At 38.1% G+C, this 20,752-nt stretch overlaps 1 protein-coding gene across 1 annotated transcript in view; it reads right to left on the minus strand.

Annotated features, from left to right (window-relative positions):
• The window catches only part of sgcd (sarcoglycan, delta (dystrophin-associated glycoprotein)), a 278,772-nt gene extending 260,876 nt beyond the window's left edge, over positions 1-17,896 (minus strand). The window contains exon 1 of the mRNA XM_067423887.1: positions 17,458-17,896. The gene's annotated coding sequence lies outside the window, so the exon portion shown is untranslated. The remainder of the gene's footprint in view (positions 1-17,457) is intronic.
• Between the last annotated feature and the right edge of the window lie 2,856 nt (positions 17,897-20,752).

A 20,752-nucleotide genomic window follows, 5' to 3' on the forward strand; every position in this document is an offset into this window, starting at 1 on the left:
TTGAAAAGCATGATTAAAAGAATAAAATTATTGAGAAAATGATATAATAATATCATAATAATAATAACAATGATAATTAGTAGCAATATAAAAAAATATTTTTTTATTATTATGACAAGGCAAGGTTGTGAAATGTCATGTGGTGCAACTCATAAACTGCTGTTGATATGATGCTGTTTATATATATATATATATATATATATATATATATATATATATATATATATATATATATATATATATATATATATATATATATATATATTATAGCCATACATTATGTACATGTACATTACAGACAGTAATTATTATTATTATTATTTATTAAATTAAATTATTAAATTATTATTATTATGACAAGGCAAGGTTGTGAAATGTCATGTGGTGCAACTCATAAACTGCTGTTGATATGATGCTGTTTATATATATATATATATATATATATATATATATATATATATATATATATATATATATATATATATATATATATATATATATATATATATATATATATATATATATATATATATATATATATATATTATAGCCATACATTATGTACATGTACATTACAGACAGGGATGCATGAATCATCCTTTGCAGTATCATATTCTGAAATCTCCATAGCAGTGTAGGATAAAAGATTTGCAATGCTATGAAAGATATTTTCCTGAGCTGAGGTCCTTCAGCCGAGGTAAAGACACAAACTACATTAGACAGTGGACAGAGAGTATCCTTCACAAAGATAGACCTTCAGGACAGAGAGAGAATACAGAGGGAAGAAGAAAGCAAAGTGTGTGCTCCTCCGAAGGACAGGGAGGGAAATGAGAAGAAATCAAAAGGCTTAGGCCAAGAGCCAGAAAAACAGAGACGGAGGCTGAAAGCACATCATGGATAAAAGAGAAACATCATTCTCCAAACGTGACAACATAATACAGAAAGGAAAGCTTCTCCCACCCTCTGGGGCTCCTCAATGTATGAAACCTGCAGAAAAATACCAAATACTCTGCTTTTTCATACCAACATATCTCTCTCTCTCTCTCTCTCTCTCTCTCTCTCTCTCTCTCTCTCTCTCTCTCTCTCTCTCTCTCTCTCTCTCTCTCTCTCTCTCTCTCTCCCTCTGTCTGTCTGTTTTTGTTTGTTTGTTTGTTTGTTTGTTTGTTTTTCACATATGCACAAGACACTGCATTTAGTATTTTTGTAATCGATTTTCTTAAACAATATTTTTGACTTTTTTTCTACTGAGGACTGAGAATAAGGTATGAGAATATTGTGTAATAGCTAAGTACACACCACATATATTTAGCTAGCTAATCCATTGCAACGTATTTAGCTATAACTATCAGTATAAGTTACTAAAGCCGCTGACTGTTTTGCTAGTTCATTTTTCAATAGTGTCTTTAATTATCAATGACAAAAGTATTCACATCGGTGTTTTGTTTTCTTCCTAAATTAATCTGACTTTTGAACGAATTGGATAAATGAACGATTCAAGTGGCTCACTCATTTAAACAGTGAATCGCTGCCACCTACTGGCGGCTTCAATACTTAATTTCTTTCTTTTTATTATCTCTACTATGTTAGAATTTTATGAATGATTATACACAAATTGGATAAGGTTATGAGGTGTATAATCTCTTAACATGTTTTAAACATGTTTTTATAACAGATTCGAGGTAAATATACCAGCAGGATAGAAAAAGTCAGCAGAGGGAGAGGAGGAGCAGGGGATCAGGTAAAGAAAAACAGCAGCTTTGTAAAGTTAGGCTGTACAGACAGATAGATAGATAGATAGATAGATAGATAGATAGATAGATAGATAGATAGATAGATAGATAGATAGATAGATAGATAGATAGATAGATAGATAGATAGATAGATAGATAGATAGATAGATAGATAGATAGATAGATAGATAGATAGATAGATAGATCCAATAACAGTACACACACACACACACACACACACACACACACACACATATATATATATATATATATATATATATATATATATATATATATATATATAAAATAACAGGCAGCATACCAACGTTCAACCCCCCCAATGTTCAAACCGAATCTAAACCCTTGCCATGACTAACACAAAGGTAGCAGGACTCAGGTTAGGAAGGAGCGAGCTAGTTCTTATCTATGTATGGAAATGTCTGCTACATCATCTGTTATTCAGTTTGCATATAAGAGCCACAAAGAGTTCACATGTAGTAAGACTCTAAAAAAAAAAACACTTTCTGCGATGTGTAAATTCTGCGGTACATCAATTACTATAGCAAAGGGAACAACGTCCAATTTTCATTGACATGTGGAGCGAAAGCACAAAGATTAAGAACTAATAATATCTGTACCTATATGCATAAAATCTCAGCATTTTGACAGCTAATGCTTAGTAGTTCGTTCTTTGTAGAAGTCTGCAAGTGATTTTTTTGCCCGTGCTCATGCTTGCGCTTCTATTTGACTGTGTCCACCTGGCATCCTGTAGTGATCACGTTTTCCAGAAAGTCACATTGCTGCTCAAATGTTATTTGTCTCAACTGTTATTTTTAATATATTTACTGTTTACAAAGTAGGACAAAAGTGTCACAGAGAAATCCAAACCTTTAATTAATAATAAAATGAGCATCTCCACCAAAAATGTCTAAGGTCGCCCACCCTCTCTTCCTCCGGCATACCTCTCAAACGCACACCCTGAGAGAGCTTTCTATGCTATGTATGATTTTCTCAATATAATTCATAATCCCACTTTTACAATAAACAATGCGTTATGGTTATTGTGTTATTACAAACTGTGTACGCTGGTGATAAAGTTATCGTGGACGTGGTAACACTACACCAAGCTTAATTATGTAATAATTAAAGCAAACTCTTTCTTACCCCGGAATAGGGGGGCTTTGGACACATATAGCAGGCGACCTCAAGCTAAACAGACTGAAAGAGAGCTCCGTGGATCCTTTAAATGTCCTCTTCTTATGTTTTACTTGGGTAAAATGAGTACATCGGTTCCAAATACCCAAATGTCTGTTCTCCCATTAAGTGAATGGTGTTTTAATTCCGGGGGGTCAGCACGTTCCACCAAACCGTTTTGCCATTAGGCTAGTGGGGGTCACTCAGGGTGGGTGGCCAGCATCCCACAAATACACTATGTGTCCAATTACCCAGTAAATTTGCCCAAAGGCCAGTTATTTGTCCATCTCTCCATTGGTGCCCCAGGGGTTCCGCGGGAGGCCACACCCACATCTCATGAACCTACTATTTGTCCGATTAGCCACTAAACCTACAGGAAGCACCCCCTGGTGGTCCGATGGGGATATGCATCTTAAGTTGCAGTTGTGCTTTTAGTCCTTTTTTTTTTTACACGAAAACACAACGGGGCAGACGTACGCGACCCCTCAAATCTGTAAAATCTGTATCTCCTCCCTATTGTTAAAATGCCCAACTTTACAGCGGGAAAAAAAGTATGTTTACAGCCTGGTACAAAACGTTTTTTTTTGTCTATGTAGCTAATTTTGCACTTCATGACAACTGGGGGCCACATTTTTATATATAACTCATCCGTTTAAATTATATTAAGCCTTAAAGTTCTGCATAATTAAGGGCGTGGTCACTTGAGTGACAGGTGGATTGCCAGATTGGTCGAGCCTGATGTGCGTGGATTCCCTTCCGCTCCACCCACGTCCCGCCTCTTTGACCATCAACAGAAATGACGCACAATGATGCGCTGCCAAGATGGCAACAGCCCACTTTAGGCATCAAAAATGCTCTTTAGAAACCTACGAGTGACGTCATGGACACTGCATCCATTTTTTTACAGTCTATGGCTGTCACCATCAAATCCTCGGCTTTTCTCTGCATGCTTTCCAGTCACACTATAACACCTCTCACCAGGCCTTCATAAGACCACAATTCTTTAAGCTTCATATACACATGCACAACATGTTCAGGCAGACGGCTGCAAGAAAAGAAAAAGAAACAAACAGACAAAACAATAAAAGCAACAACAACAAAAAAATACACTTAAAGATACATGAATAGACAATCTGTCCATTCATATAATAATAACAACTCTGTGCTCCTTCTGTGTGAGTATATTTTATAGCTTTTCAGCTAGTCTCTCAAAGCAACTGTGTGATTATTATGCAGCCACTCGATCTTACACTCAGGGCAGCATTTATGGGTTTCCTTTCCTGCAAGCATTATCCTCCAGAGGTGATCTGACTGCTATACACCGAGCCCATGAAAATGCTCTTATTTGCCATAATCATTTCTCCTAGGACCATGCCAGGCTTGTTTAATTGGACTCAAAGGCACCTATTCCTTAATTCTGGAGTCATGAATTTGAAATCAATAAGCAATGAAAATGAAAGGAAACATCAGGCTGAATTAGTAATCCTTATATAGGCTGCTTGCAAGGGAACGTCTAGGCTACCCAGGGTAATTATGAATATGCACAGACCTATTAATTGCATTGTTATGTAATTAGCCAGATGTGAAAGGTGTAATACAACATAGGTGTCAAGGCACCCTGGTATATGGATCTCTACGCAATATTGAATTACACTCTTGCACCAGATATTGCATTATACTACTGTATTACCAGTAAGTGAATTTATTTATTTATTTATTCATTTTTTTGAATACCACATAAAATGTCCCTATGGACACATATCACTGAGATGACGAGCCCGATTTCAGGAAAATGCGTGTAAATAGTACGAGTTTGCAATCTCGTGGAATGTATACGTCAAAATGAGGTTTGGTGTGCATATGGTACGCGGTTTTCCGCGCGCATATGATACGCACTTTATGGCGAACCCCCCACCACCCTAAACCTACCCAAGAGCGTTATGTGCACGCCATAAAGTGCGTATCATATGCACGCAAAAAACAGCGTAGCATTTGCACACCAAAACTCAATTTGGCGTATCCATTCTACGAGATTTCACACTCTTACTATTTATACGCATGACCATGAGATCGTGTTGAGATGACTGTGGGAATTACGTCCTCACAACGGAAGGTTCGGAACAGGACGTGTCCTCCGGAGGACGCAGTCTTCGAAATTTAACGAAATGAGACACAGCTTATATGGTGCAGGGCCGTAACCACTAGTCGTTGAGGAGGACAAGTCTCACCAAATAATTAGAAATGGCCAAATTGACATGTTTAGGTTGGTCTACCTCAGTGGTCTAACAGCGCATGTCACTATCAGAATGAGTGAGATTGCCAATCAAATCAAAGAAGGCGGGGATTACGGTCAGTGCAAAATCCATCGCAATGCTTGAATTCTAGCAGTGAAAGACTGTTTTATAAGATGCAAGCTAAACATTTAATAATTGACAATGTTGCACAATAAAAATGTTCATTGACCAACAGTAATAACTAGTGATGCAAACTTCTTGCATTTTTTATGAAATTTCACCATTTTGAATTGAAATTATTACATTATTTATGTAAATCATAACTGAATTTGACATCATTTTTTGTTGTTGCATTTTTCCATATTATCATTTCTATTATAGTGTCATAACCATGTTCTGTTTGTGTTCGTTTTCATGGACTATCAGTTGTTTTCATTGGTCACGTCTTCCTTTGTTCTATGTTTCCGCCACAGTCTGTCACCATGGACACTGATCACATTAATCACAGCTGTTGGCCATTTTAGTTAATCATCTGTGTATTTCAGTTCCTGCTTGTTTTCTGTTCAGTTATCCGGAATTGTCTGTACTTAAGTGCACACTGTTGCGCACCTTGCCTTCTTCTTTGTTAATAAACCTTGTATTTACCTTGTATCCTGCTCATCTGCTGATCACTTGTACTGGATTTCCTGAAACCTTCTTAACACTACGTCATCCATAAGTTATATGATCAATATACAGTATAAATAAAATGATAAAAATGACTCTTTCAAACTGCTAGTAGTGGGTTTACTCATGATGCAGATGAGCATGAGATTGCTGGTTTGTGCACTCATTTTAGAATTATGTAAAATTTAGTTGCAATTTTGTATTATAAAAGTTCAACTATTTCTCAAGTGCTTCTTTTGTAAAGAACATAATTTTTTCGCATAATGCAGTGAAACAGCCTGTGCTGCATGGAGTAACTAATCGATTATTGAGCCATCGATATAAGCCAATTCAGCACCGCTGCCACAAAAACAGCACCCGCTAATGTCGCACTTAGGCCGCGTGTCCACCAAAGCGTTTTTTTTCACGCTGCTGGCTGGCGTTTTCAATCGTTTTCAATGAGAGCGCCGCGTTTTTAGAACGCCTTGAGCGCAACGAGGCACTGAGCGAGTATTTCACGCTCACGCGCTGAGCGCTCAGCGTTTTTTACTGGTCGCCGAGAGTAAAGAATGTTCAACTTTGAGTAAAACGCAGCGCTCATCACTGTCACTCTTCACTCAGCCGTCCAATCACAGTGGAGGAGGGGCAGGACTAATACTACACAGACCACCTGCCACATTCTGCGTGTCGTCATCAGATAAAAACAAGCAATAATAACGTAACAAAATGATTTAAAATAAAAGCCAGACCAAATACTTTACATTGGATCTGCAGTTTTATATAGAATCAATACAGAAACAAACTACCTGTGAAATTAGTAAGACTTCCTCGGATTTTCCATATCATAATAAGCATAGAGTCTCAACTGAAGAAAAAAAACGCTGCCTGCCAAAACGCTCTCAAGCACTCACGGCGAGGTGTTTTCAGCAGAGCGCCTAGCGTATTCTGCTGGCTAAAAACCTTTTGGTGGACACACGGCCTTAAGAAGGTTTACCTTAAGAAACCTCCTAAGGTATAGTTCGGGGAACACACCAAAAATGGGATACCTTCAGTTAGGTTATACCTTTACAGTATTTATAGTAGCCTTGACCTTACAAATAGAACTGAAACTTTTACAGTTCTTATATCTTTTTCTTTAAATCCCTTTAATAATTAAATTCATTTAAACAAACCAATAGCTAAAATCACTGATAAAAAAAGTGAACAGCCAATCAGACAGCCTATCAGAATCCAAAGACTTTAAAGAGCACCATTCACTGGGCAGATTGTCTTTTTTAAGATACTCAAGGGTTGTTCTGGGCTGCATTTCCTGATAACATTGTCTCTATAGCACGCTATGAAGACTCTAAAGGTATAACTTAACTGAAGGTATCGATGGCTCAATAATCAATTATTTACTCTATGCAGGGGCTGTTTCACTGCGTTATGCAAAAAAAAAAAAAAATAATAATAATAATAATAATAATGTTCTTTATAAAAGAAGCACTTCAGAATTAGTTGAACTTCCATTTATCATACAAAATTGCAACTAAATGTTACATAATTCTGAAATAAGTGCACGAACCAGCAATCTCATGCTCAACCACATCATGACTAAACCCGGTACATTAACTGGCAGTTTGAAAGAGTAATTTATATTATTACAATATATTTTTCATAGTGTCTTGATTTACTCCACAACCAGGGATGACTGCCCAGCAGCTGCATCACATTATTGTGTAAATAACTCATTTCTGCTATTAGATGGCCTATACTCAATAAAAATGCAACACATATAATCACCTGCTACTATGCCGGAGAAAAAAGAAAGAAAGAGGAGAGCTGCCAGCAGCTGGATTTCAGGGCTGAGGGGGTAGCTCCAGTTTGTCTCCATAAAGTTGGTCCAATAAGATCTAAAAGCTGCTGAATTTGCTTTCGTGGCAGGCGGAATTTATTTTGAATAGCAGCTCCTGACATGGTAGCCAGGGGACTAAAGTTTTCACGGATGAAATAGTGCACATACACTAAATGGCTCCACGGACGGCACCGTCTTTGATTTAACACAACTATTGGCTGTCTCGCTTCCATAGTTTGACCAAACTCCTCCACAGTCATTAATTCCCTTTAAATAGGCTCCTAAGCCTCTCCTGTCTACTGGTTTGCCAGCTGATGTACCTTAGGATAATATAATTAAAAAGCTAACAACCATTAGTGTAATGACAAGTTAAAACACAAAAAACTAAAAACAATTCAATAGCCTAATTGAACACTGGGTGTATATTACAACTTCAGATTTATATTCACATAGACTGACATGTAAAGAAGCTTTTTGCACAGTGGTGGCCACTAGTGGTCCAGACCAACCTTACGTAAGTATGACTTACAGAAGTTATTCCTAACTAAGATCGTTTCGGGGAACACATGTTGCCCATCTTAAGGTATACCTTAAGAATGACGTAGAGTTAAGATGGTTTCGGGAAATCCAGCCAAGAACCTGAATTTCTCTTCCTCACCTTTTGTGTTGTGTCATTGTAGAAGCTGAGTGCTATGGCCCAGAGGATCTGTGGCACGACAAAAAACAAACAAAAAACAAAAACAAAAGAAGGAGCAAGACAAATGAAAGTGCTACTGAAAGGCACTCAACCTGCCAGCTGGCTCCAAACAGCCTCAAATTGGCTAAAAAGCGGCGTGTGCTAGTTGCCAAACATATTTCTTCAGCCGAGGACAACGCAATGACGTCCATCCAGTATCTGATACAGTCCTTATTGTTATTTCTGACTGAAATCATCATTTCCTGTGGGGGATATTGTACAGTGAGAAAGCCGGCAAGGCTGATGAAGGGTGAATGGGCTGTCTGTTCGCTGTCAGAGCGGGCCTCACGTCCACTGCCAGAGCTTGCGGCCGGCCTTAAATGAATCTGTCGGCGTAATTGCTCTGTGAGTGCGCTGCTGTGTGAGAAGACTACATTCCATTAGGCTGAGAAGACCCTGGGGGGAGACGGCGGGATCTTGGCTAGATGTTTTTGTGTGATAGGGCAGGACATCGTAAAGTGAGTGTTGTAACGTCTGGGGACGAGAACTCTCAGGAATACGCGTCTGCCCATTGATGGGGTGTAGATGTTCCGGTTTGTGGAGAAATGTCATTCGCTCATGTGTGAAGTTAAAGCATTCCCGACGGTACGGTTATGGTTGGCTTTTTCATGGGAAGGCTGATTTGTACATGTCAGTGGGACATGTAGAGCATGGCATGTAGCCTGTACTGTAAAAAAAAGGGAAAAAAAAGAAAGCCTGAGGTAGATAATGAAAAAAAGTGTTGAGGAATTTAAAAACTAAATAAATAAATTAACGTAAATAGGCCTAAATGTAAAAAAAACAAACAAAAAAAACCTTTTAAAACATATTTTTAGTGTTTCTGTTTCTTCAAATAAAATAAAAAAAGTTAAATACATTAATACATAGTATATATACATACACATTTTTTATATTTTTTATATATTATTGAACATTGGTCTGGGGAGTCTGCTCTGTATTTTCTACTGCACAAGAATCATGATCAACGGGCATAGTTCAAATGACTCTGTACGCAATTGGATAGTCCTTCAAACAATCAGACCAACAATTCATCTCTTTTCTATCCATCATTGCGTTAAACCTGCCAATAGCGAGCCGGGTGGATAAGCCAGTTTGTGATTGGACCCCGTAAATTTGTAACAGAAGCAGGATAGAAAAATGTACAGGTTTCCAGCCTGAGCTTCAGGAATCAATCAAATCGACGGCAGATTGGGCGGGTTTTCCGCAGTCTAGGTTACAATGGACTTTGAAATGCATTTACATTTTCTTTAAAAATGACTTGGTCCCAGGGAAAATGTAAGTTAAAGTAAAAGTCCATTTGCATCTGTTCTGTGTTCTTTAAAGTGTTCTTTAAAGTAATGCTGCATCAACCTCAGGTAGACATCTGATTAAGTGCCCTTCTAATGTGGAAAAATTGGCAGCTTTCTTACCCAGCCCAGGTGCAGTAAGAAAGACATTAGCAATCAATGTTGCTTGCTACCACTCTGCATTTCAGATTTGTTATTTATAGATTTGGCTAGCACGCATTTTCTCTGGCTGAAAAAACAACAACAACAACCTCTCAACAACAAATCTGACAGCCTTTAGCAGTTAGACAGGAGACCTGAGGCTGAAGGTACGGCTGGACATTGATATGGGTCTGTGTAAGTGCACAAGACAGCAGTCACTCCTGTATGTTTCAGACATTCCCAAATTATATAGAAAAACTGTGTGGAGATCAAATTCATGCAAGCGTATATGTGGGAGTTTATTTGACTGCCTAGACTAAGATCGTCATTCCAATCACATTTCATTAAATCAGACTACCCAGTTCCACCTAGTCAAAATGGAGCATTGGAGCACATTTATATCTTTTTATATCTGGCCTTTTTTTTAAATATTTTTTTATACTGTTGTCTGAGGTCAACTTAAGACTGGTTTTTACATTCAAAAACATCATAAGTAATAGGCTATTTTCTACACTGGTTTTGAGGCCCTCTCCAAAACGCTGGGTTTTGATGGCCGTGCTGCACTGAAGACTAAAGGCTGGAATACACTACACGATTTTTGCCCCGATTTCCCCCCGATTTACAGTCTGAACAAGTTGACGCTAGTTGACAAAAGTCAGAGCCAGTCTGCAGATTTGAGCCAACAGATTCCATGAAAAATCGCGTAATATATCATGGCCATAGACCATTTTTTAGCTTCAGATTTTGATTCCATCCAGTCGGAGGAAATCAAACATGTTTGATATTTTGAGCCGATTTTAGAACACATATGATGCATCGCTACTAAAACCGGAAATCGGTGACTGCAAGGCCAAGAAAATCAACGAACAAGAAACGGAGACCAGGATCACAAAGTGGAACTCCTCCATGGAAGAAAAACTTATTCAGCTGTGGCAGGAGCGCGAGTGTCTCTATAATGTGGACGACAACTGTTGCCACAACAGAGTAGGCAAAGAAAAAAGCTGGTTTTATGTCATTTTGACATGAATACATATTAATAAATGACATGTTCATGTTTGAAAGTCTGTAGGTTAACATAAATGCAGATATAGGCCTAATTGTAATAATATAAAAATGCTGCAAGCGTGGCGTGAGCATGGCGTTTCTGTTGCGTGTTAGCCGCGGGGCTGCTGCCTGGCATTTTCTCACACCTGAAGCGTGTCTGACGCGCCGTCCGCTGCTGCGTTTATATATATATATATATATATATATATATATATATATATATATATATATATATATATATATATATATATATATATATATATATAATACTGTGCCAAAACATATACACACCATTTAAATGTTATGGCAAAGTATTATATATACACCGATCAGGTATAACATTATGACCACTGACAGGTGAAGTGAATAACACTGATTATCTCTTTATCACGTCACCTTTTAGTGGGTGGGATAAAGTTAACATTTTGTCATCAAAGTTGATGTGTTAGAAGCAGGAAAAATGGTCAAGTGTAAGGATTTGAGCGAGTTTGACAAGGGCCAAATTGTGACGGCTAGAGGACTAGGTCAGAGCATCTCCAAAACTGCAGCTCTTGTGGGGTGTCCCCGGTCTGCAGTGGTCAGTATCTATCAAGGAAGGAACAGTGGTTAACCGGTGTCAGGGTCATGGGCGGCCAAGGCTCATTGATGCAAGTGGGGAGCGAAGGCTGGCCCATGTGGTCCGATCAAACAAATGAGCTGTAGCTTAAATTGCTTAAGATATTATGCTGCCTCTGATAGAAAGGAGTCAGGATACACAGTGAATCACAGGTTGTTGCTTATGGGGCTGCATAACCGCAGACCAGTCAGGGTGCCCATGCTGACCCCTGTCCACCGCCAAAAGGGCCAATAGTGTGCATCAGAACTTGACCACAGAGCAATGGAAGACAGAGACCTGGTCTGATGAATCACATTTTCTTTTACATCACGTGAATGGCCGGGTGTGTGTGCGTCGTTTACCTGGGGAACACATGGCACTAGGAGGCACTCCGGGAAGAAGTCAAGCCGGCTGAGGCAGTGTGATGCTTTGGGCAATGTTCTGCGGGAAACCTTGGGTCCTGCCATCCATGTGGGTTATACTTTTACACGTTCCACCTACCAAAAGCGTTGTTGCAGAGCATGTACACCATTATTCGGTATTCCCTGGTAGCTGTGGCCTCTTTCAGCAGGATAATGCGCCCCGCCACAAAGCAAAAATGGTTCAGGAATGGTTTGAGGAGCACAACAACAAGTGTTTTTGTTCCTATTGTTTATAATATTATTTGCTTGGTCTGTGTCTTTAGGAGTTTTGGTTCATTTGCTGTTGTTGTCTGCAGGACCTTTGAAATAACTGAAAAGATGAAGTGAAGTGATATGGAACTGTAAGCATGACCTGCCTGAAACTACTTCAGCCGTGCGTTTCCTGTAAAATAATTGCAACGTCCATCAACCAATCAGAATCAAGGATTCAGCAGCCCTGTAGTATAGTTATAAAATAAAAATGCTACTTATTTAAATTCATAAAATGATGGGTACATTTATAATTTGAATTCAGATTCAGATCGTGCATGTACACTGCTGATAACAAAACATGCATTCATGAAGCAAAACAGCAGCCGTTTGCAGGTGTAATCCATTGTTTGAATGTTAAATCTCTTCAACCATTCAGTGCTGCAGAATAACGGGTTAAATAAATCTAACTCCACAAGCTCATTAGTCAATGCAGCCATCCATACAGCAGGTAAATATGACCATCACTCACACAGACAATATTATCCATAATCCATTTGCTTACATTAACATACTTGAAAATATGCATAAACCCCTGATTATTTGTGTATTTACAAAAGGCTCCCATCAGCTTATTATAAAGAAGTGATTTGTGTGCACCCAACTGGCATTTACAGCATTATGAATAATATTAATTATTTACTCATATTTTACAATTTAGAAAATACTTACATGAGTATCCGCCTAAACGGATCTTCTATAGGACATTTTCAGTGCTCAGTCTGTCAAGATTTGGCTCATGCAACCCAAACTGCATTTAGTGTCCCTAATACAGTAAACCATTTATTCATTTATTTTTTATGATATACTAGTACCTATTTTGTAAGTTCAACTCCCTTATGATTCTTCAAGCTTTTGTTTTGACTTCCTTCGGGGTGGTTCAAACCTTAATTGAGGTGGTGAGACCCCTACAAACTCCCCTGTCTAATTTGCACCATTTTCTCCAGCAAATCATGGAGTTGGAGGCTAGCAGATGTCGGCAGTATAATAAGGTGACCCTCATTCTACATTATGTGTCAGTCACGGAGGATCACCCCTTAAGCTGAGCCCCAGAGCTCCTGAATTCATTCGTGCAGCTGTGCAGGTCTGCATCAAAACGATACGCGGAGTTATTGTGCACTTAATGCCGTGCCGGGGGCCCACGTGCCGCATTTATTATGGCTGAGAATTCAGCAGGCGTTACATATAAGATGGCAATCAAATAATGAAAGCGCTCGCACCCACACGGCCTCCGCTGTTCGCCGGGGCCAGACGCATGTGAACGCGGGTGGCAATTCTTCATGTGACGCCTTCCGAAAGGTACAAGCATCTCCGTGACACAGACGGGGAGGTTGACATAGGTTTCATTCTCCCACGTGGAGCAGCTGGACAGCTTTGTGCGAGATAACGGATTTAAATAACCAAAAAGAGGATGCGAGGACTTCTTCTCACAGGAAGAAGAGGCATTTTATAGGCAAATGCGGCAGTTTTGACAGTCGAAATGGATTCGCATCCTCTCCGCTTTGGGGGACTGGTGTGTCAAACGCTGTTCTCCTGAAGAAATCCCAAGGCAAACATAAGACCTCACGTGAAGGGTAACGTATCAGTTTGAGGTTTGGGCGAGAAGGGGTTTAAAGAACAGGAGACTCCGCTGGCCTTTCAATCCCTATAATATTCGACAGGTAATAAGTGCAAGTCATTTTTCACTGTCGGATTTTATTGGCCAGATATCAAATTGTAATTGGCCAATCTATACAAAGACACTGTTTAAGTTCAAGGCCGTATATTTTAGAACAGATACATCCAAACTGTAACCAATATAAATGGATCCTGGGCAATAGTAATGGTTGCTTTGTAAATTTCCCCTTAAACTGCACAAATAAAATAAAATAAAACATTAAAAAATTAAATATATAGGGTGAATTCAGGGTGATTGGGACCCTTTTTCAAGTCATCTCAATAGCAGAAAGTGTCCCAATCACCCTGAAAAAAAAATAATAATAATAATTATATATATATATATATATATATATATATATATATATATATATATATATATATATATATATATATATATATATATATATATATATATCTTAAACTTTCTTTATACTTATACTTTATCAGAAAATAAGACATAAATACTGTTTTTACTACACTGTACAAAATGTTTGTTAGTTTTTATTGGTTTAACTTAAAAAAGTAAGTAACCTGGTTGCCTTGAAATCTCGAGTTTATTGAAATAAAAAAAATGAGTTGATATAATGAAGGAAATTTGTTTAATAAATAGAAACTCAATATTATTGTATCTGAACCACATAAAATATGTGATAAATCATGAAAATAGCACTATTTGGCATGTTTCACTGCGTCATCAGAAATAAAATAAAAATATTTAAAAAAATAAATCAAACAAGAAATACACATATTATATGTATTTGCCAAAGGTGTATGAAAAACAAATCAAATTCAAGAAATATAAGTATCTTGCAGTAATGTAAATGTAACTTTTAAGCATGTTTAGGTATTTTTATTGGATGTTATAATAATAAATAAAAAAAGTAATAATAATAATACTAATAATGTTTGAAATGTCCTCATAAACCCCATTTATAGTGTAATACCAGTGTAATACCTATGTAGTTATACAAATTTGTGTCCTCATAAACCACATTAACAGGCACACACACACACACACACACACACACACACACACACACACACACACACACACACACACACACACTAATTTTCAGGTAATTTTCACAATTTAGGTGGCCAGGTACATTACCACTGTTTTTCCTTCTTTTTCTTTTTCTTTCTTTTTTTTTCTGAATGAGAGACATAGGCAGATAAATATTTGAAAAGAAGCCATGTTTTGTAGTGGATCAGCTCTAGACAGCTTGAATACCCATTTAAATGCATCAGCATGACACAACATACAGTACAAGAGACAGTCCGCTTGTAGAAAAAAAAAATCGAACACATATGTGTGTGCCGGCATGCGTTCAGCTGGATCGAAGAGCAAATGACAGCAACCAAATTCGGTACACATTTCTGAGCATCTTCTTAAGAGTCAAATACGTCCTCATTTTTAATGCATCACGGTCCTGTAGGCTCAGATTACATATTTATTCAAACAGGATTCCTGCTTGATTTGAGTGCACAGACCCAGCTTCTACTACCTTCACATCCTGCCTGGTCTTTTCCCGAACCACTTCAAAAGAATGTTGACGGATTGTTTCGTTTTTTTACATATTCATTTCGTCTCACCCTCCTTTTAGCCTTTTTTCCTCTTTCATTTCTCAACACATCAAATGCAAACTAGGGGCCACCAATTAAGTTGGAGCTTGTAGTAGACTAATTAGAGTGCAAAAAATAATCCTCCCGTTTCCTGTCTCTGTGGAGTCTGCTGTTGATATACATGCCTCCCACCCAAACAGAATTAATAATCGCTATAGAAGCCCTTGCACAGATGCGCTGTGTGGCACAGAGCTCTTATGCTAATATAAGGGATTTCAGAAGGAACTCATTTCACACAAGTTAAAGAAAGCAGCAGGGATTGAAATGTATAGCAGACCCTTGGGGGACAACAGGGATAATTGTAACATTTAATGAATGTAACAGAAAATATATAAAAAAATGATTAAAAATGTTAACATTTTCTTAATTTGTGTTCCACAGAAGAAAAAAAGTTTGCAACTGCAACATGGCAAGTTTGGAATGTTAACTGTCCCTTTATCTTTTTCATTACTAGTTCTCTCTCTAATATTTATATATGCTTTGTGAGGCTTTAGGCCTAATTTGGGAGAAATATTATGATATTCCTCTACAGGACTGTGGAAATGTACATCCCAGAATGCATTTGCAATAACTTTTTTATATTACAGTGCGAATGAATGTGGATTTAAAACAACTTAAACTAAATTGTTACTTTAAGGTCTAAATATCTGGGCATATTTTGATATGTTTTCCTCATTAAATTCTTGTTTGTCTCGTTTGCTATGTGTTTCCATTCAAAATCTCAAATTATATCTGGTATTATTCACATTACGGATTTTTTATATATTTTTTAACGTAATACTGACCTTTGTGTGCTTCTAGTTTAATTGTATCCAACTCTACATAGTTATACATTTATTTGACTCAAAAATGACTTCTGTCAAATATGTCTAATGCAAAACAAAAGAGCAAAGAAAGTGTTACAATTATCCCTGCTCATTTCTATTTGGTAACTCAAGCAGTTCAGAATAACGACAGGTATCAATACCAAAAAAGCATTTTATAATATTCTGTAATATTCTACTTCTCGGAATGTATATTTTATTAACAAATGTTGCAAACACATGGTGATTTCATATTTTATATTGCCATTGCTGGGCTTCCGATCTGACAAACAGGTGAGCAAAACAGCTAATTTCCTTTTTTTTATTATTACAATTAATTCTGTTGAAATCTATAGAGGGATTTTTCCACCCTATGGTCAGACAGTCTGTCAACCTGCCCTCAGGTGCTCATTAGATCTCCAGCAAAACTGACTAGTTAATGACACATTTGGCCCAAAGTACACATTTAAGATGCCTGCACATCTCCACAATGACCTTTTGGCAACCAGAAACACCTTTTTAAGTGGAATATAGGGAATATAATACTTTATAAGGTGCTTGAAGAGATGTGTGGGTGGGAGAGAGTGGATATAGACTGAATGGCACTAAAAAATTATGGAAAGAAAGTGGCAGAAAAGTGCCTTCTGGCTAAACCAGATCATTGAGATGCAGCAACAACTCCCTGAAGACAAAGATTCTGCCATACAACACATCTTCCTTTTCAGAGACCGGATATACAGCCTGCCATCGTGGATGGGGAAATACGCCACGGCGTGTTTGGCATTTGTGAGAGTGGCTGAGATGTTTTGGCTGAGCAACAAAACTGGTTTCAGCCGATGTGTAGCCTCAGTCTCTTGGCTCAGAGTAATGAGCTACCTCAGCAGGCATCGCACATCACCTGCGTCCACAATATTGCAAGAAGTCACCATGTGGTTCCGCTCGGTGTGTCAAAAGCAACACACATGGCTCAAATGAGGGTCCCTGAACGTCTTTAAGTCTCTTCTAACCCAAAAACCAAATTATGGGGGTCAGAACTTTCATTTTGGAGTCTTCTTAGTTTCCACAACATAATGAGAGGTGGAGGGTATCATAACAAATTGTATTAAAACTTTAATTTTAAATCTCAAGTGCATCCAGAAATATCCCAAAATACCACATAGCAAATTTACTGAACCACCATGAGCAATACAAGTATAAAAAGTGCAGTCAAAAGCACAGAAAACACTAAATCGGGAGGGACAAAATAGAATTGAATTTCCTACCTCTTTATCAGATGCCAAAAATCACAGCCTTGATAAAGTCAGAAAACCATGGAGTTGATCAGATGCCAATGTTTCTAATCTCTTTGCCTCTTTTTTTTCCCCCTATTGCCAAGCACAAATTTGGAGTGGACCATCTACCATGGGGATGGACTCCATGGGCTCCTCTGGCTGGCAAGATCAGTGGCTCTCTGACGGGTAGGTGGAAACAGTGAGAAAAGTCTAGTAGTCCTCGCTGTGTGTACGGCAGCGGCAGGAGTGCCGTCAGAACAGAGCATCCTTCAGTGGGCAAGAAATCCAAAGGGAACGTGCATGTAATCCCCAGACTGGAAGCATGCGCTGAAGATAAACAGGGGAGAGTTGCCTCAACATTGTTCTTTTTCCACTGGCAGCAACATCTCTCTTCTCCCACATCCTTCTGACGCTATTTATTTATGTGGGACCGGAGTGGAGGGAGCGCGAGTGTGAGTGAGAGAGAGAGAGAGAGAGAGAGAGAGAGAGAGAGAGCAGGAGAGAGCTTGCACTGTCAGTGACTACATTAGCAGCTCTGAGTAGGTGGAGTTTTCTTTGCAGCAGAGGGGATCATGATTCGAAATCCAAAGGAGGGAGAGAGAGAAAGACAGATAGAGAGAGAGAACGCAGTATGAATAGGTTAAGAAGCAGAGGAAGGGATAAAGTAGCGCCGAGGTTCAAAGAAATTAGGGATAGAAATACATCAGGGGTTCGTAACCTAGTCGACTAGTCAATTAGTTCTGCCACTAGTAGACGTGTCAAGGAGATATCCGCTAGCATTATCATTTAACTCAATGGCAGCTGCTCGGCTGACACAGGACCGGACGGAAGAGTGCTGTCATCTTGGTACACTAAACATTTTTGAGCCAACCACCTGAGCTATAAATGCCATGTGACAAATAGCTCTGGAGCTGCAGGCAAATGATGCTGATTTTCTGATAAGACAAGAATGTACAGAGTTTAAAACCCTTCACTAGTTTTTTTTAATCTGTGATATGACATGCAGCAGACAGGGGAAAACGCTAATAAAAAGTGCACTGCACACTTTTAAGAGCCCTTCAAAAAAGATTCAGACTAAGATTTCTAATAAAGTATAATGCAATATTAGCAATTTCAATTTAGTATTACACTATACTATACACTATACACTATTAGAGGTAGTGTAGATTTAAAGGGATAGTTCCCCAAAAAATGAAAATTCTGTCAATAATGACTTACCCTGATGTCCCTGAGACCTCCATTCATCTTCGGAACACAATTTAAGATATTTTATATTTAGCCCAAGAGCTTTCTCTTCCTCCATTAAATGTATGTACGCTATACTGTCCCTTTCCAGAAAGGGAATAAAACATCATCAAAGTAGTCCATATGTGACATCAATTGGTTAGTTAGAATCTCTTGAAGCATCAGAAATACATTTTGGTCCCAAAATAACAAAAACTACGACTTTATTCAGCATTGTCTTCTCTTCCGGGTTTGTTTTCAATCTGCAAACAAAGATTCTAACGGTTATGAATTAGCGTATTGATTCAGAATTCGGATCCGCCAATGTCACAGAATTTCAGCAGTTTGACACTTGATCCGAAATATGCATTATCATGAATAATCATCAATACGTTGAGTCACATATGGACAACTTTGATGACGTTTTTATTACCTTGCTGGAAAGAGACAGTATACTGTATATACATTCAATGGAGGAAGAGAAAGCTCTCGGACTAAATATAAAATATCTTAAACTGTGTTCCAAAGATGAACGGAGGTCTTTAGTAATTATTGACAGAATTTTCATTTTTTTGGGTGAACTAACACTTTAAGCCCAAACTATACTTCAGTCGTCCATGTTCCAGGATGGTCTGTGTACTGTCCTTGTGGCCTAATTTTCATCATCAGGAGAGTCATTGCGCATACAAAAGTGCCTGTGAAAAAGGGACTTGTGCATTTGAAAACACAAGACAGTGTGCCGAACACGTCTCCGTGCTTATGGCCAAAGGAGTATACTTTGAAAGATTTTTATGCATTTAGAAAGCAGAGTGCAATGCAGAAAATTAAACATACCCAGGCCTTTAGTGTCTCATTAGGGCACAAAGCTTTTGTGAATTGACCTAGGACAGTTTTGTGATTTACTTTATGCAAGTAATCTCAATTGGCCAAGTCCGCAGGTGTCAGTATTGGGACAGGCCCTTGTTCTACATAATTGGTGTCCAATCCTGGGCCACTGTCCAGCAAAGTTCAGCTCCAAACCTAAATGAGCACACCTCAACCAGTTAATCAATATCTTGAGGATTTCTCGAAAGTACAAGTCAGGTATGTTGGGCCAAGTTGGAGCAAGTAAGTTGACAATCATTCGGTCCTAAAACTGTGTCCAAATCAATGAAATTAAATGCAGGGTCTTTTTTTTCTCAAAAATGGAAAAAACAAGAAGACATGATACAACAACAAAGAAGAAAGAGCTCAGAACCTCTGCTTTAAAAAAATATCCTAGCTTAATGCACTCTTTTTATAAACACTTGAATGTGAGTATGTTTCATTAAAAGCAACATTTTGAGCAAAAAGTTGATTTTTTTTTCCAGAATATATATTTTTCAAAACAATAATCAAAACATAGATCAAGTCCATCAACAGCCCATAAGGTTGTCCCATCTATATATAGTCCTATAGCAGTCATATAGCTCATCCTGGGTTGACATTTCAGTTAGGCAGTTTTGAATTATATGGTGTTTAATGGCGATGATCATGCTTTTTACAAATGCATCCACTTATGCTATCACTTGTTTCTGCTTCTTTGTGCCTGTGCTTTGCTCAGGAGATTCAGTACTCATTCAGAAGAGTTGTCATGGCACCCCCCTACAGTACAACAGAGAAAACACAGAAAGCTGAAATTTTCATCAATGGTAGAATGTGTCGTCTCATAAATCAGAGAGAGATAAATTTAATTGCAACGCAAAGAAAAAAATATTGAAATATTTTTTGCAGGACAAAATTTTACTGTCATGAAACAAAATAAGTGTTGTCCAAAGGCTCAAAGACACTTGAATGATCTAGACCATATTGTAAACCATATGCAATGAAGCAATCTGGCAGTGGAGATAAAGACACTTTAATTCACTTATATCACTCTTCATCAGCACAGCCCAGAAACAGCAAAGATTGAAAATGAAGATGTTCATTTACAGAAGACCAACACTGACTCGTCTATTAGTATTCAAAAACAAATACATGGTAGGACGGATAAAAAGATTAGAAAAGGTTAGAACTAGTCATCTGCTTCTGGTTTTGAACTTCT

This window comes from Pseudorasbora parva, chromosome 18 (genome assembly GCF_024679245.1).
Source record: "Pseudorasbora parva isolate DD20220531a chromosome 18, ASM2467924v1, whole genome shotgun sequence".
NCBI lineage: Eukaryota > Metazoa > Chordata > Actinopteri > Cypriniformes > Gobionidae > Pseudorasbora > Pseudorasbora parva.